The sequence below is a fragment of the Coturnix japonica genome, chromosome 2 (assembly GCF_001577835.2).
Source record: "Coturnix japonica isolate 7356 chromosome 2, Coturnix japonica 2.1, whole genome shotgun sequence".
In the NCBI taxonomy this organism is placed as follows: Eukaryota; Metazoa; Chordata; class Aves; order Galliformes; family Phasianidae; genus Coturnix; species Coturnix japonica.
The window spans coordinates 96263645-96282137 of NC_029517.1; the positions used below are offsets into that span (position 1 = coordinate 96263645).

Here is an 18493-nt window from a genome sequence, read left to right on the forward strand (position 1 = left end):
TGAGCTTAAAGAATTTCCTCTTTTTCTCGTTTGTAATTGACTGTCACGGTGAGCTGTGTGGACAGCAGATTTAACACCTTCTGTGTGGAGAACAACTCTGGAAGTTCTACTTAGCACAGTTTGGGAAGTCTTCTTATCAGATGGCCCCATCACTCCCCTCTCAGCCACCTACAAACCTGCACTTCAGTATGAAACTGGTTAGCCACAAACCTTTACGACTTTGTGGTGGCAGATTTCTGAAGGATAACAGTAACTTGTTTCTAAATCAGTGCAGCTTCCTTCGTTGACGGGGGGAAAAAAACAACACAATAATAATAATAATTCTAAAAATCTGCTATAAATTGGGGAATAATCAGTAGAAACAAAGAATGAGGTCATCTAGTGAGTTAGCTGGTCTTCTCAGGATATCTGTGAGACATTACAGTGTAAGAAAACCCACTACTGCCAAAGAATGTATCAGTCAAAGTATTTCCATTGGGGATAGAGAAATACTGTGCATTAATAAGACTAGAAACATTCATTTTCTGGAAGCATTTGAGGAGCTCTTCCTGTACAGTGAAGCTGCTTACTTCAACAGACTGAAGGCTCAGAGGGAATAGCATTACTGTCTGTCACGGATTAAACAATTAGGAGAAGAAAACAGGTAATTAAACAAAAGGATAAGGGAAGGAATAGATGCACAGTGACCATGAATATGTCTGAGCTGCGAATTACGAGGTTTCTACTGGCATTTCAGAGCACTCATTCAGTTGAGATAATCAAGAGGCAAATCTTGATGAAGACATAACATGATGAGCTGGTTAGGGAAGCTATGACTGACTGACTGCTGCAGGGAAGGACTGAATTTGTAAACCAGGATGCTTCATATGAGAAATGTCCCCTGATTTCTAAGCAGTTCTAGAAAGTTCTGCTTCCTCATGCAGAAATTTGAAGTTGCTGTTGATTATCCCAGATCTGAGCTATGATGAAGTTCTAGAATCTTCTGGTAGTTCTTATGGATCAGAGATGATGATGCGTATGGACAATGTGTAGCATTTATGGCTAATTTAACATTTGAAACAACAGCTATGTCTCCAGTCAGCTATGAATCAATACCCCTCTGGTCACTGAAGCCCTCTCCAGTTCTCTACTCTGAATATGTTTTTCACAAAACAGCCTTCTTCAGATGAGGGCAACACTGCAGCTGCCTAGAGCAGTGAGGTTTAGATGACTGCGTGGGCTGATGGTATTATCAGAGATGTTACATTAGCTCATTTATGTTGATAATATCAACATAATATCATTATTATTATATCATATTATTATATCATCAATAATATAATATCGTAGATGTTACATTTACCCTGTGTTGTCTGTCAGGCCAACCAATTTAAATTAAAAGGACCTCCAGATATTTTGTGCATTCTTTTATTATTATTATTATTTATAAGCAGTATAAAAGGCAGAATTCTATTTAATTTCTTAAGGAAGCTCCCAATGCCTAAGGTTATCGTTGCTATCAGCAGGATACGATATCACTTTCCTCATATTCCTATCCACAAGGGGACAGTGTTTCCATCTGTTACCACTGACTACAGCAATTTAAAAGTTAGCTCCTTGAACAGCTACCATTCAGTGAATGAAATTTCATTTGTTTTAAGACTATTTCATGATTGCAAAATAAATAAATAAATAAATAAAAAATCCCCATCTTTCTAAACTAGATGAAGTTACCGAATTCATAGAACTAGTCCTAAATAAAGTTAGCTTAAGGAAGGTGATTACTTGAAAACAATGAGTGGGCAGCTACAATAAAATCAGTGCAGAACACAGAATAAAGTTACCGTGATGTACACTGAGATACTCTTGGAAAAAGGTGTCCTTGCCTCTCATTTATCCTCTTGCTTTTTTTAATCATCTGCTTGCATTTTTTTTATCTCTCTTTCCAGCAATGTGATGAATAGTAATACTTTAATGGGAGATCTTTTCATTTCAACACAGAAAAAAAATGACTAGAGTTATTAGAAATTAGTTTTATAAATAGATTATTATGATATTGTCTTTGTTTTCATTGGATACTTGTGAATGGTTAGTATTACTTTTATACATACATACAATACTTACATGTTTCTCATATGAAATGTACAGTTTAGGAATCTCTTAGTTTATTCTTAAAGTAACAGCAGGTTTTCTGGCATTTTTTCTCAGAATGCTTACACAGGTTTTGGGATTCAGCTCCTATTAGACAGAACGTGCACTAATTGCAGAATCACCGAATAGCAGATTGCTTGAGGTAGAAAGGGGCCTTTGGAGAACAGGCCCAAACCCTGCTCAGCAGCATCCCCTACAGCACATTACTGAGGATTGTGTGCAGGCAGCTTTTGAATATCCACAGAGAAAAAGACTCTACAGCCTCTGGGCAACCTGTGCAGTGCTCCATCACCTACACAGCACAGAAATGAAGCCTTATGTTCAGAGGGAGCCTTCTGTGTTCTGGTTTGCTCCCATTTCCTCTCATCCTAATGCTAGGAAACAGTGAAATAAGTCTGGAACCTTCCTCTTGCCACCTGCCATTCGGATCCTTATGGACATTGATCAGCTCCCCCCAAGCCTTCTCCAGGCTGAACAAGCCCAGTTCCCTCAGCCTTTCCTCAGAGGAGTGGAGCTTCAGTTCATCATTTCATCAGTTTAGTAACCCATCACCGGACTCTCTTCTGTAGCCCCACGTCTCTCTTGAACTGAAGAGCCCCGAAATGAGCACTGTACTCCAGATATGGCCTTACAGATGTGGCAGAGTAGAGATGGGAAATCACCTCCTTTGGCCTGCTGGCCATGCTCTTATTAATGCCCCCCAGCATCCCATTGACCTTCTTGGCCACAAGGGCACACTGCTGGCTCATGGCCAGCCTGCTGTCTACCAGGACACCCAGGTCCTTCTCCTCACTTCTCTCCCACATCAGCCTCTAACCTATACTGATACATGTGGTTATTCCTCCCTGGGTGTAGGACCTTCTTTTACCTCAGCTGAATTTCAAGATGTTTCTCTCTTCCCATCTCCCCATACTGTCAAGATCCTTCTTGCGATCTTGTGAAAGAGACCAAAATAACTACAAACCAAGCCTCAGGAAACAGCAGCTTTCAAGTAAAACACTGATTTTGAAACACGATGAGTACATCACAGATGCCGCAGAAATCCTTAATGAAATAAATCTTACCAGATATTGAAAAGAGGTTGAATATAATTCCATTTGAAATTACTTTGGTGAAATATTAGAATACTGATTGAATTAAAACTGTTAGTAGCATCTTCATCTACGTTTTCCTGAGCTGAAGGGTATAAGCTGAGAATGGTAATGAGCAGAAAGAATAAGGCTTAATATGGGTTTTAAATCCTGAGTTATAAGTCACTGCACTTGCCAGAATTACGTACTGAATAGATTCTGTTAAGTGACAAAAGTTAAACTCTTTGGTTTCATTAGTGTTAAGATAAAATTACTTCTGAGTGGACAAAAGTGAGGCAAATCATTCACGTTAGGCAAAACAGGGTTCACTAATCCCTAAATGAATTTCTAGGCCAACCATAAAGTATTTTCATTATTTAAGAGACAGGATTCGGTGTTAAACTGGAGTATAATTGGAGTGTAATTTTAAAGATTTTAGCAGAGAGCGGTGCATCTCTCCGAACTGGAATAATTCAAGTGTGAGATTGCAGATGAAAACTCTTCGTTGAAGAAGTGATTTCAATAAGATACGTATTCTTTTCAGTTGTTCGTGACCTGTTTCAGAGTTGTATGGGCTTTTAACTTTTGGTACCTCGTGGTTCAAAGTCGTGCTTCTTGCCTAGTGATAAGAAGGTCAAATATTAGCAGTACAAAATAAGATGTTGTAAGCCTTACCTTACGGGTTCTGACTGCTTCAAAAACTTAGTATTGAATGTTGTACTCAGGTCTATCTCAGCATCATTGCTCTTGGGCCAACAAAGGTTACTGGCTACAAGTTGCTACCAGCAGCTTCAAGAACACCTCTTTTCAACAAAGACATTATAGTTTCTGTGATGGAAAAGTTAGTCTTTCTTCTGCACCTCCTCTTGTGTTGTATGATTTTTTTCCCCTGAATCTGGAGCAGCAGAAGGAATAGCTATTTTAGGGGAGTATCATATCTGCCATCAGCATAAGTAATAAAATCCTGATTATATCTGAAGTTCACTCAGAAAAAAATCACAACATTATGGCAGGGGCGCAAGTGTTATTTTCTTCATTAGCTTGCACCTACATCATCTCTAATACTGAAGTACCAGAAACAGAAGCTTTTGGGTTGCTCTGGTATCTCACAGAATCACAGAACTGTAGGGGTTGGAAGGGACCTCTAGAGATCATCGAGTCCAACCCCCCTGCCAAAGCAGGTTCCCTACACCACGTCACACATGTAGGCGTCCAGGCGGGTCTTAAATATCTCCAGAGAAGGAGAATTTCAAATCAATCAAATCTCAGTGATTGACAGTTGTCAGTCATTCACTGTCAGCCTTGGTTACTGAGCAGCCTAAGAAGTATGAACTTTAAATACTCACTGTTATTCCAGAGTCACGTGGACTTCCCTGAACTCTAAACTGTGCTTTTAGGGGGTCATTGGTTAGTTAGCTATGAAGAAAATTTCAATATCGTTTAGTGTTTTCTTTCTAAATTAATTTTAGGAATCTAAAAGGTTATCCAGCTGCACATATGCTAAATGGAAACTGCCAGATCCTCACAAATTCTGAAATTCATTTTGTTGCCTACGTACAGCTTTAGAAAAGTACATATTAGAAGCTGATTCTCTAGAAAATGTATTTACCCTCTATATATTTAACGGAAATAGCTTTAACATATTTTCATCAGATAGAAACATTTGAAATGTTCTATACGTGAGGTTACCAATAATTGCCTATGTACCAGTGCTTCCTTGAGCAGCAGGATCAGCGTCTTGGGGCAGCCAGCTGCCTATCATCAGGATAAGCTCTTCCAGCATCCACTGCACGCCCCCAGTGAGCACCTCCAATTACACTGTTGGGACTTTCCATGTCATACCACACAACGAAGTGTCCCAGGTGTACCTCTTGTGTATATTTGAATTTCATTTGCCACTGGGACTATAATCAGAGAAGGCACACAGAAATGCAAAGGGTGCGGTCTAGGGTGCCTTCCTATTCATGGTACACTGTAGGAGAAGGAAATTAGTTTTGATATGTCCTTGCCAAAACTAGATTCTCTATGTGTTTTCTAAAAAAGAAAATATTTATCCCAATCTTTTGGAGTGTTGAAATTGGACTGAGTGTCTTTAATTTTGCAGTTTTACTCCTTGCTTTTTTTTTCTAAATACATACTTCACCCATCTGTGAGATGCCAGTTAGCTACTTCTGCTTCTATGAGTTTCTAAGGAAGTTGGATTGCCCCTCCCAAGGCCTGCAGTCTCTTCTCTTAATTTAATAAAAAGTAAATATTTTGTGCTTCTTTGAAACAAAACTTGAAACGTATTGTAGTAACAACAGAATTCATTTGGAACAGACGTTAAAAACTAGGTTTGTATTAGTTTTGTGAAAGAAAACATATTTTCTGATGACAATACTAAAATGATTATTTGATGCAGGGCTTTTTTTTGTGCATTACCATGATAATCCTTAGCTTGAAAACGATCAATAAAGGAACTTACACAAGAGAAAACTAAAGTATAATTATTAAATGAATACTTATAAGACTGTACGTTACCACTTTTAAGGATATTTACAACCTCAGGTTGCCCCAGTTAGGTGTCATGGACATTTAAAAACAGAAAGGTTATTTAAAGTGTTGTTGTATGACCGTATGAGTGTTCTACAGCCCTGTGAAGCTCTAGGATTTGGACAACTACAGCAAAATTGGATTTGAGTTTGTGCTGATGTGTGCATGTATCATGCAAGGTCATTTAGGGCTAAAATAGTGCTTTATCTTGGTTATCACATTGCAAATTACATCACATATTTACTTCCCATGTCTTCTTAAGCAAAGATGTCTTGTTAAACAGCATCACTGTCTCTCTTCCTGTCTGTTCTCAGGTTTTCTTTGGACAAACGTCTTGTGTCTGACTTCCAGGTAGAAAGTTGTTAATCATGTCATGGAGAGAAGGAGAGGGACACGAAGTAGATGTGTGTATTCTGATTTTTCGTAGCACTTCTAATGTCAGGAGCAATGTCAACTGAAGAAGATGATTAATTTCTGAATCAAGGGGATGAGGAATAGAAAATTACAGTGTATCTAAGGGCAAAGGACTGAACTCATCCTTTCAGGGGCCTGTAGGCATTTTCCTGGGAATAATTTCCTACAGCACTTTCAGAAGATCAAAATGGTTCTATGTGGTTTAGACAAGTCATATAACCAAGGGCTAAGCAGCTATGAGAAACAGCTTTGAAACAAAGCTTTCTCATACTGTTAAAAGTATCGCTTTTTATCTCATGGGAAAAAAAATAGGGGGAAAATAATGCAGGCAGTCAATGCGTGTAGACAAGCCTGAGAACACACAGCATCCATCTGTGCCACCTGTAGTGGAAACACCTGTATTTCTGTTCAGGTTCACCAAGCGAGCTGCTTTGGCAAGTGAATCTGCACAGACTCTCATCTAACCTGTCAATGTTACCTAACCTTCAGTTTCTGTCACTTGGATTTTGGCAGGAGTGAAACCAAACTCACCAGCTACTGGTGAGATACCCAGCTAAGGTGGGGAAGCCATGGTCAGGATGAGCCAACTTCTACAGCGAGGCTGCATGCAAGGACAACTGGGTCCTTGTCCTCTCAGTGTGATGCTTGAGATGGATGATTATAATGCCAGCCTCAAGGTGACTGTTTTGCTGTGGCAGGCCACAGCTTTGTTGTCAGTTGTGGAGCAGTGTTTTTCTAACAGTGATACCCAAATCTGCTGGAGATGCCTTTCAGTCCTCTGGCCATCATGTAACAAGCAGGTCAACAGGTGGCAACTGCCTCAACAAAGTCATCTTTTCAGGTCTGAGAGCATACAGTTGCCCCCAGACTTTGCCCAGAGTGCATCATGAGCACATATTCCTTCATTTTTGGCCAGAAAGAAATGATACTGTAAAGGAGCCATCACATTAGGTCTGCACCACACTAAGGTGAAATGGACAGGCTCCTCCAACTGTCAGAGCAGACGCACCCATCTTCAGTCCTTGACAGACATGGAGAGGGAAGGAGGACAGTGGGGATTGGACAGGGAGTGCTCAAAGCTGGCATTTTCTGGGCTTCTTTTTCAAAGGCACGTGCAATTTGAAGTCACCTTCTCAAATTGTTATAGTGGTCTTGATCAGTGCAGGCTGTCTGAATGGCTGTCTGGAGCATGGAGTAGTTTTCATTTTGGTTTGAGGTGACTGTTCTCTGATTTAATATGGGCAGCTGTTTTTACGCCTGTGTTCACTGGTCGGACTGTATTTTCCTATATATCAAAAGCACACATTTGTGGTTAGACCTTTTTAAAGCACCGTATAAATCTATTTAAGTGAATAAATAAATAAACACTGACAAGATGGATTAAAAGTGAAAGATTGTACTGATGGTATTTGAAGTAAAAATGTTTTGGAAGTACCACTATCCAATCATCTGTGAAAATGCCATATAGGCACATGAACACACAGTACTCCCATGGTTTTTTTCTTCAGATAAATGTCAAGAATGCAGAAGTCTGCTTTCACATAAGCATATGACATGTTCTTCAAATCCACTGTGTGCTTGGCAGATAGCAGAGCATCTTCCATTAATCCTTAAGAAATAAAACAGCAGTTAATTTAGCATTCTAAAAAGAGCAGTGTAAGATTCTTCCTAGAAAAGGTTTCTGTTAGAATAAGGCTAAATCAGTAGCAGCTAAATCTGTTGAAGATAATATAATTTATGTCTCTATGTATCGTGTTAACGACTCTAAAACAATGTGCGCATTATATTTTTTTCATTTGCAATTTAGGATTCTCAGCATAAGAGATGCAAAGACAAGGATAGCCCATGTTTTCCATGAGAGATTCGTGAAACTGAAAAATAAGGTCTTTTAATAGTTCATGATAACTGTTTTTCTTGGTTTAAGCGTAGGTTTTAAAAAATGGTGCTCATTGTTTTGCTTGTAGTTCTTTCACGCATGGACAATCATGCTGATGATGCATTTACTTCAAGTGAATTTTCCAATTGAAAAAGTGCTCTCGAGCAGTTTAAGTACTATGAATCACCAAAAACTCATCTAAGTCCCATAAAAGCACTGGCTGCAAAAACCAGCCCTGGAAAGAAGACATATTGGGATTGTTCTGCATGATTCAGCTAAACAGAAATGTATTTTGTCATCACAGAGGAATTTGAAGAATTTGGCTGTTCTGTAAAAATGAAATTATAATCTGATAAAAGGATAGAAATTATCTTTTCTGAAACTGACAGGTTATATCCCTCAGTCGTTCCTCACTAACGTGAAGCAGAGGTCCGAGGTGTGAGGACTTTTTCCACCTTTGAAATACAGGATTTGTGTGGAACATATTTAATTCCTCACATCTTTCATTTTTGTTCTGGTACTGTCTCTCTTCTTTCCTAGCTAAGTTTGGCTGTCTAAGATTCTCTTTTTCTCTGTGATCACCGCCCGCGCCATTTGGACAACTGGTATTTCTGAGACAGTGCCTTTTTAGCGAGAACAAACGCAATCTCTTTGCTTCATGTATGATAATATTTCCACTGAAACATCTCTGAGTCACAGGTATTTTCCAAGGAGTCATTATTGATTATAAAGTCATTATTCAGCTCCTAGGTAATTTTTATTTAAAGCTACCTGTAGAAGCAGATAGAACAAATTACTAAGCTTCTCAAAACTGTAAAATATCTATTGATAATTTCTAAATGTTAATCTATTGTCTTAGATTTTTTTTTAAAAAATTATTTACAAAATCACATAAAGTTGCAGGTTAAAAAAAAAATGTGGATACGCTTAGAATTAAAAACAAACAAATAAATGGATGTAGCTTTCTGTGTGTCAGATAACAATGTATTGCTTGCAGTGATCAGTGCAAGTGCAAGGGTCTCCTTATGTTTGGAACTCTGTCAGGGTTACAGGCCATAGGACCTGATTCATATGCAGGTTGCTGAGCCCCTGTGGTGCTCCAGTAAGGGTTGAGAGAATCAATGTGGTGACTGTTCTTGCTGTTCTTTATGCAGCTGTAGGTTTGCTAGTGCCAGTGCCTAGGATAGGGGATTGCCTCCATTTTGCCCTGGTGAAAGACAGTAATGTTGCTTACATGCATCCACATCAAAAATTTTCATTCTGATTCTGTTCCCAAGACCATTGGGATACCTCGTCAAGTTGTCAAATGGGAGCTAGTGGGACATGTATGATAATGCGTGGTAATAGGTGAACAGTTGGACTGGATGATCTTTTAGGTCTTTTCCAACCTTGGTGATTCTATGATTCTATGACTTTATGAAGGTGAAATGTAATTAAGGATCTGACACCCGCTGATGAGCTATTGGAACAGTAACTGTAGAACAAGCCAGAATAAATGTACAGTCTTTTGGATTCTACAGGTTTTCAAGAAACACAGTTGATAGCTTCCCCTTCTCCTGTCAAAAAAAATAATGTAAAAATAAATCTTTGGGGAAGGTGTGGAGGGGAAGAAAACTATATGAATTTGAACATTTAGTACCCATTGAAGAGACAGGCATAACAGGGATGCATTTGTGTCACAGAGGAATGAAATGATTAATGCTCAGTTCTAGCTCAACTTCATCATCTTGAAGACATGCCTCTCATAAGTAGAAGCTCTGTTTTAAATCAAGAACGTTTGCTTTGATTTACAGTCAAAACAAATCAAAATACCATCCAGGTCTACTCACACCCACAAAAAAAATAGTGGAAGAGTGATTTGGCACATCATTTGAAATATTGAGCAAACGATTGAGCGCTATTTGGAGAGAAGGCAAAATAAATAAATAAATATTGACAACGGCCCACGTGGATTGTTCTGCAGAATTGATTCCTACAGCGGGTCGCACAGATTGTGCAACTGCATGCCATGCTCACTTCTCTCTCCAACATAAAGCAAATCACCAGGTTTACATTTCTAAAATATTTGCGCTTGCAATTTACCTGGATGTTTTTAATATTGCCACAGAATATTCCGTCAGTATCAAACTGATGCTTTCAGAGGGAAAGCCATTCAACTTTTCATGCCTTTGGTGATTAGGAATTCCAGTCACTGCTTAAAGGAGAATGGCCAAGATGACTTTGAAATATTGAGTTTGTGGCTCTTTGGGTTGAGAAATGGAAGTACCCCAGACTACTGCTGGTTGTGGCTAACCAAAGCAGGGCTGACAAGCTGATGGTGGAGACGGTGTTTGTGGAGACTGAGGCAACTGTGCTGCTTATCTGCAGTATTTACTCCGAAATAAGAACTGTTAGCACTAACTATTGGAGGGAGACCTCCAAAGCTCTTATGGAGCTATTGATCACTCTCATTTCAAAGCAGTTTAAAAGAGTGCTGAGGAGATGCTGACCAAATCTCACCTACATAATGAGCTGGGGATGAAAACAAGTATGGAAATGTGTGACAGATAAGTTACACGGGATAAGCCTGGAAAATGATAAATATAATGCTTATCTTTGGAAAGCAGGGAAAGGAAGAGACTTATAGAACAAATAATCAAACTAGCTGCAAGGACAAATTGGATTTGTCAAGTACAAATTGCATTAAACCAGCCTAATTTCCTTCTATGACAGGATAACAGGACTTAGGGATTAGGGAAGAAGGAACAGAGTCCATAAATCACAGCACTGGGGAGTCTTTTGTCATGGCTACTTACTGAATCCCCTTGAGTACATAAGGGAAATATAGTCTAGATAAGGGAGTTCAAAACCATTCTGAAAAACAGCAGGAGTGGTTGATAGTGGTTCTTTGCCAAACTGGAGCATGTTTCAGGGGATAATGACCCAGAGGTCTGTCGCAAACCTGGTAATATTTAGTTGTTGAATATTTGTTCAGAATAAATTTCAACAGCCACATTGCTGATGAAATAAAGAACACTTGCGAAATTTGCAGAAGACCACAAGCTGAGGGAACTCCAACACTTTGAAAGTCAGAATTGGGACACAGACTATACTGGTGTCTCAGAGAAGAGGATGAGAACAAAATACTCTGCAGGGTTGTAAGGAAAAACTCCACACTCATCAAGGAAAATCTGCACTCCAGAACCCACAAAACTTGGAGTCACTGATAAAACACAAAGCTATGGAGAAGATCTTGAGGTTAAGGATACGGGTTACAGCAAAAAGGTAAACATTGGACAAATCTGTATATAAAAAAGAGCTCTTTGTCTGACATACATGTGATGTTTTCTCCCTCTGCTCAGTGCAGAGAAAAGTGTCTAGTTTTGAACACTGAGCCCATGAAGCTGAAGTGAGCTTGTTCCCTGTTTTGGCTCTATGGCATGATTAAAGGAACTTGGTTTGTTCTGTCTAAAGAAGAGAGGAACTGAAGCAAGCACATAAACCATCTTTAAAAGCGTAACTGGTGAAGAGGGCAGGAAAAAACCTAAAACAGGACAAAAATAAACAGTCAACAAGCGGTAAGTAGTCTATGTTCGTAGTGTATATTAGATGTGTAGTCTATATTAGGAAATGTTTGAAAGCAACAGCTATGAGACAGTATTGTAGGTCATCTAGGAAGATACTGACTTCTTCATTGTTGGGGTTAGGATCTGGTTGGAGAAGATTGCTCAGGAATGATTAGTATAGCTGATGAGTGTATTGATGGCCTTTCCAAATCCCTTCCTGTTTATAATAGCTCTAGGTCACCGAGCACAGCAGAACAGCCCAGTTGTGCTCCATGCTCCTTACTCCTGGAAAGTCAGGATGGAGAGGGCAAGGTAGGTAGACCCAGTATGTATTGGGTTAAGGACCCTTCCCAGAAGCATCACCTCTGTCCTCTGTAAGAAGAGGCAGTGACAGAACTTTGGCTCCAATCCACCTCTGTCCTTTCCTTTTCCTTTTCCTGAGGCAGGATTAGAAATGTGCTTGTATTTTGCTCACTGTTGAAAAGCCTGCGCCATCCTTACAGAAATGAGAGTTACTGTTCTTAGTAAACCCTCTGTGATTATCTCAGCAGTACAAATTCAGCAATTCTTTGGCTAAAGTCACCTTTGTCTGGGGAATACAGACATCTCAAGAGAGAATCTGAGGATATATAATGAAGTCCTTGTGATCATCTGTTATAAGCCAACTGGATTGTGAATTGAAGATAATTGGATGCACTGATATAATGAGTTGGAAGCCCATATGACAATTAATAATTCTATCTAAATAAAGTCCTAATTCAATATTTTTGGTAATGCTATAGTAAATGTAATAGAAGAGAATAATATTTTCCTTCTCAGCTTTTTACAGAGGAGTTAAACTAGCCCTGCAGACTCATACCTGTGTGCTCAACCTGGCTGTTTCCAAGTATGTGAGCTTACGTGGATGGACAGGCATGGAGTTACTGTCATGTTTCAGTACAGCAAGACAAACACATGCTTGTATTCTGTAGTGTTCCAACAGTCATATAACTGTATAGTTCCTCTGCACTCCCCACTTTGTTCAGAGATGCAAGTCCTCATACATACAGTAAGCATGCTTGAAGGCTGGTACCACTGAGCAGTCATCCCAGTGCCTCTCATTGCTAAATAAAGTGAAGGCTTTTCAACAAAGTTCTTTCTTCTGCAACCACAAACATGGTTCATGTCTGTAATGCAATCATATGGTGCTCCTTGTGTCAGAGTATTGCAGTGAGGGACTGAAAAACTGCTGAAGCCTTATGGCCCTACTGTGTCCCTGGTAGAATCACAAAACAAAAAAGAGTTGAAAGCCTGGATTGATTTTAGGTTTCCAAGGGACTTATCTGGTGATTAAAGATTTTAGATCTTTACTGATATTTTGGATAATATTTCTAACATCAAAACTCTTTGAGAAAGACTGATTTGTTATGGAATGAGCTTTACAGTCACATGTTAAAGATGAAGTGGAGATATCATCAATCAATCAGTTTCCTTTGAGAAACTACTTGGCCTTCACTGAGTCATTTGCTGCTGTCCTATCATTAATAATTAACTATAAATAACATAGATGATTCTCTCATGCAAAAAGTACCCCAAATCCGTGTTAAGGGTTCCCAGTATTCAGTTCCCATCTTCTGTCTTTTTCTGTGCTGTATAAATAAATTCTGCTCCACCAAAATATGAGATTGAACACATACATACTGAGGTTTATAGATACTGTTAAGCAGTGTTATACAGAGGCAAGGCAGTTCCAGTTTCTCAGCTTATACTAACAAAGGGCTGGGAGGTGGACTGAATTAGGACAGCTGACTTAACTGGCCAGAGGGATGTTCCATGCCATATACTATCATGCAAGGGGAGTTTTGAAGGGGGTGGGAGTTCACATGGCCCTCTTCTGCTCACTGTGGGCTAGTCAGGGGTTGGTGAGCAATTGCTTATGCAACACTTGTTATACAAGCTTATATACATATTTTATATATACATATATATATACAGTTATAACTATTTTCCTTTTCTCTATCCTAGTAAATAGTTTTATCCCATGAGATCATAGAATGGCTTAGGCTGGAGGGAACCTTAAATCTGCACAAGTCCAGATAGATGGCATCAGTTGCCCTTCCTCCATCCAGTGATGTTGTTGTAGAATAATAGAATGGCTTGAGTTGGAAGGGACCCCAAGGATCATCAAGTTCCAATCCTCCTGCCACAGGCAGGGCCACCAACGTCCAGATCTGGTCCTCGTCCAGGTTGCCCAGGGCGGTATCCAGCCTGGTCTTGAACACCTCCAGCAACAGTGCATCTTCAGCCTCTCTGGGCAGCCTGCTGAAGCACCTCAACAATCTCTCTGTAAAGATCTTCCCTCTGACATCCAACCTAAACTTTCCCTCCGTGAGCTTAAAACCGTTCCCCACTGTCCTATCACTGCCTACCAACATAAAAAGTTGATTCCCCTCCAATTTAGAGATAAGGATGTGGTGGGGAACCATGTCAAAGGCCTTGTACAAGTCCAGGTAGATGACACTGATTGCCTTCTCTTTGTCCACCAGTGTCATCACTCCATCATAGAAGGTCACCAGATTGGTCAGGCACAACCTTCCCTTGGTAAAGCCATGCTGAGTATCTCAGGTAACCTGCTCATCCCTCATGTGCCTTAACAATTGATTGTCAGTCAATTGTAGAAGGCCACCAGATCAGTCAGGCATGATCTGCCCTTGGCAAAGCTGTGCTGGCTGTCTTGGATCACCTCCTCATCTTGCATGTGCCTTAACATCTCTTCCAGAAGTATCTGCTTCACAATCTTCCCAGGCACAGAGCTGAGGCTCACCAGCCTTTAGTTCTCCATGTCTTTATTTCTCCCTTTCTTGAATATGGGAATTATGTTTCTCTTTTTCAGTCCTCAGGGACTTCAGCTGACAGCCATGATTTTTCAAATATGACAGAGTAGCTTGGCAACCACACCAGCCAGTTCCTTCAGAACCCAGGAATGCTTGCCATCTGGCCCCAAAGACACATTCAAACTCATGATATTGTCTCAAACTTCCACTTAAACTATTCCAGTCTTACTCTGGGAAGGATTGTCCCCTGCTTCAGGGACACAAGATGTGTGATGAAGACCAAGGGAAAAAGAACTCATTAAGAATCTCAGCCTTCTCCATGTCTGGGGAGGCCAGGTCTCACTTTTATTTATCGGAGGGAGTATATGCTCCTTTGCCTGTCTCTTCTGCACAATGTATCTAAATAAACTGCTTCTAAGCAGTGCTTCCACTGCTTATACTTTTCCTTTTTATCCCTCACTCTGGCCAGAAGAAGCACGTCAGGTCCTGCATGAAGCAGATGTTATTTCCACAAAATACAGTCTACGTGTCCCTTTTTTGACCTCTTTTCTAAATTTAGTCAGACTTGGACTCGTGCTAAATGCAGAAGTGGGAAAATTTTCAGTGCTGAGTCAAATTCGTAATGAGGAAAATAACAAAAGCCGTGAGAGGAAGAGTCCTCAATATGGTTCCTTTTGTGGTAAGTCCCCTTACAGTAAGGACGGGGTAAACTGTAAAGAGGATGTGGCACTGCTGTTCTGTGGTGAGACTGTATGGGGACTGCAGCTGGTGCATACAGAACTATTTTATTCTGGAGCTGCTTCCACCCCTGTTATTTGTTCCCTGTGCACTGTTCTGGGTCATAGCACAAAAGCATCAGTTTGTACAGCAAGCTGGTGTCAGCGGAGCCAAGCATTTCCCGGGATGGTGATGGTGCTCAGAAGGCCGTACCTCCTGGGGGCTGCTGTTTTAGAGCGAAAAGTGTCAGTCTGTGCCCAAAGCAAGGACTTTGCCTTGCACCAGAGCTGTTGTCTGGGCCCTCCTATTACAGGACGCCAAAGCAATATTGCCCTCCGCTGGTCCTGAAACTAGTTTAGCTGCTAATGTAAAATCATTGCCAGTCCCACCAGAGACACTTTGGAAACCAGACTGGAGCTCTTGAGCCGTGCAGGTGCTGCTGTCTCTGCTAGGAGCTCACACTGCCCAGCAGCACCTGCGGCAGGGCCATGGCAAGGGAGTGAGCTGAGACCCAGATATGTGCTGCAGAAACCTGTGCTCTGCAACAGGCTCTTCGTTAGTGAATTTATTGCTCAGCTTCTGCTCAGAGCAGGAGGAAGCCTTGCTCAGTGTGAGCAAGGCTCACTATCCAACTAGGTGATCCTTGAGGTCCGTTCCCACCCAAGCTATTCTCTGATTCTATGAACAAAGGCCTCCCTAATTAATGTGGTGTCTCAGGAAAAACCTGCAGATCTCCTTAACATTTCAGGTAACTAAAGTCTGCATCATTATGTACATCCATGTTTTCATGTATTGTATCTGTGCTGGTAAGGAGGAGGTGGGGTGCTTTAGGAAACCTCTGGAGCTCACCCCTCTGACACTGGCTCCAAGGCACTGAGCAGGGCCAACATCAGCCCATCCTTTTGGCTCTGTGCAATTCCCGAGTAATACAAAGCAGAATGTATCCAAATATGAACATCCAACAGTTTCATACTTAGATCAAGGGAGGTTAAATATTTCCCATGTGGTACCTGAGCCTTTCTCTTGCCTGCTGTTGATGCCGGGGATATGTGCTAGTTAGGCACCCTTGGGGTACTGCAATGCAGCGATTAAATGTCCTGGCATTTAGGTGGTCATAATTAGGCTTTCTGAGAACAGCCCTTGAAGATAAATAATAGAAATTCACACCAATCTTGCTCCTGCGGGTTTGTTTTTTTTCAGCCTATTTGGAGGCAGGCTTAATGTGAGAGTGGGAAATTAGGTGCGTAAATCTCCTTGAGCGCTTTGAGCAATTGCCAGTTGCCTTCAGGGGCTCTGGAAGTTGCTACCTTGGCTTCCCTTGCTCAGTCTTTTAACTTGCTGTTCTCAGCATCGCTTCTGGGAATAAAACCATTGCTGGCATGCAGTGTGGCTTCCTCTACAGCCTCTCGTCTAAAGACACACCCATCTTAGCATCATGGAATCACAGAATCATTAAGGTTGGAAAAGATCCTCTAGTCCAATCGCTACCCCATCACCACCATGCCCTCTAACTTCCATCCTAGCATGAACGCTTCTGAGCATGGAATATCAGTGGGAAGTAAGTTCAGGACCACAGCTGCTGGTTTGAAATGCAGAAGTTTTTAATAGCAATACTCTTACTGGAAATCACCCTACATAAGAATAACTTCTTTGATTTCCACCATCATTTTTTTAATTCAATGAAATTTGAAGAGATGCATGAGAGCAGCTTGGGTTCCAGAGAGCTTTCTTGCAGAGTTAAGGACTTAATTTTAGAATAATTTCCAGTAAGTCACCGGAAAAGATTATGGGCCATGAGGTTTTGCAGGGTATTATATCACCCTTTCCAACATTATCTGCAAATCCTGCATTGGTGTGATAAATAACCCCACAGTTAACAAAAGACAGGGAGCAACAACTGTCCTTGCAAAGTAGGAGAGATCTGTTTTCCAGACTGTGAGGTAGTGAGAGCTACAGTTGTTGTTCTAATGCTGTTAATGGGCGACAGTATGCTAATTAGTCAGATTAACTAAGCGGGTGAGTCATGCACTAACCCTTCTTGAAAGAAAGTGCCCATTTTGAGATGCTAAATGAGAACATAAATGCAATCAGGCATACAATTCTTGAAAGATAAGAGGAGTGCAGACCTGCTTGTTAATGTAGCTAGTAAAATTAATTCTGTTCCGAAGTGGGGGGCACTTTTTCTCACTCAGGGTTCATTTTAATAGAAAGGGTATGAAACCTTCAGATACGTACAGTGCATTTCACTCTGGTCTAAGTAACTTGGATGACCTACCATTACAAGGTATTTCTGATATTCTTTGCTGGGTTTGCACCTTTGGAGAGAATTTGTTTTTGCTTTTGTTTTGTTTTGTTTTAATTAGAGGCATTCAAATGTTACAAATGAAGACAAAACTACAATATTTTGGGAAATATTGCACTTGTCCTCATGTGGCACAAGACACCGTTTGCCTTAGTTTCCAGTGCTCATTGCTGGCTCAGTTCAACTCGGTGTCCAGTAGAACTCCTAGATCTCTTCCAGTTGAGTAGCCCCAGTATGTCACAGTGCCTGGGGTTGTTCCTCCCCAGGTGCAGAAATTTGCCCTTGCCCTCTCTGAAGCCCGTGGGGTTCCTGTCTGAAACTATTTTCAGTGATGAAGCACAGGGAGGGTGACATTTCATCAAAACTCTCTGGCAAACATCTTCAGAACTCACTCCAAACTGCAGGCACTGCCATCGAACCTGGCTGATGTATTAGTTTCACAAAAACACTCGCCCATCTCACTAGTTTTATGTTGTGTCACTCTGTTTTAATAAAAAATATTTAAAAATAAGTTTTGTTAATCATGTACACTAACTATATTGTGTATTTAATATGAGGCCTAAGGCAATTCCCCTTCATTCAATGCTGCCCAGGAAAGCCGAAAGGTTGGATGCTCTACCTTCTGTTAGTGATGCTTTGGTCCTGCACTGGTGTCCATGGTGTCCAGACTGAAATCCATATAGATATATATACTCCATCAGTATTCCTTCCCTGCTAACCCAAAAGATTTCTAGTGCCATTGCAGTGGCTGCTGTTTCCAACCTAAAGGTGGCTGCACTGAGGTGACTGGTGAAGTGATCCCCGTATATATTTGCAATTCTCTGAAGTGCCTTGAGGCTTGCAAAAGGCACTATATAAATCAATTAATAACAATATCAGAGGTCAGTCAGCCAATAAGAATACAATTTAGCTTAATGAGAGATAAATAAGACAGACAGAGTGAGAGGGGAAGGGAACCACAATGCTCTTTGCTCTGTGCCAGGCTCTGAATATGCCAGATCCTCGCTTTATCACAGTGATCATCAGAAACACCAAAGATAATTGTGTCATTGCCATTTCTTCGTCCAGTCTAATACCTATTACTGGTTTTGATG

At 40.7% G+C, this 18493-nt stretch overlaps 1 long non-coding RNA gene across 6 annotated transcripts in view; it reads left to right on the forward strand.

The window, feature by feature from the left end:
- The first annotated feature begins 10988 nt into the window (after positions 1-10988).
- Positions 10989-18493, forward strand: part of LOC107310124 — a 33709-nt gene continuing 26204 nt past the window's right edge. For 3 of the 6 annotated variants that reach the window (XR_004306210.1, XR_004306212.1, XR_004306213.1), the window contains exon 1: positions 10989-11579. This is a non-coding gene — a long non-coding RNA (uncharacterized LOC107310124). The remainder of the gene's footprint in view (positions 11580-18493) is intronic. The other 3 variants (XR_004306211.1, XR_001553490.2, XR_004306209.1) reach the window with 2 other exon arrangements.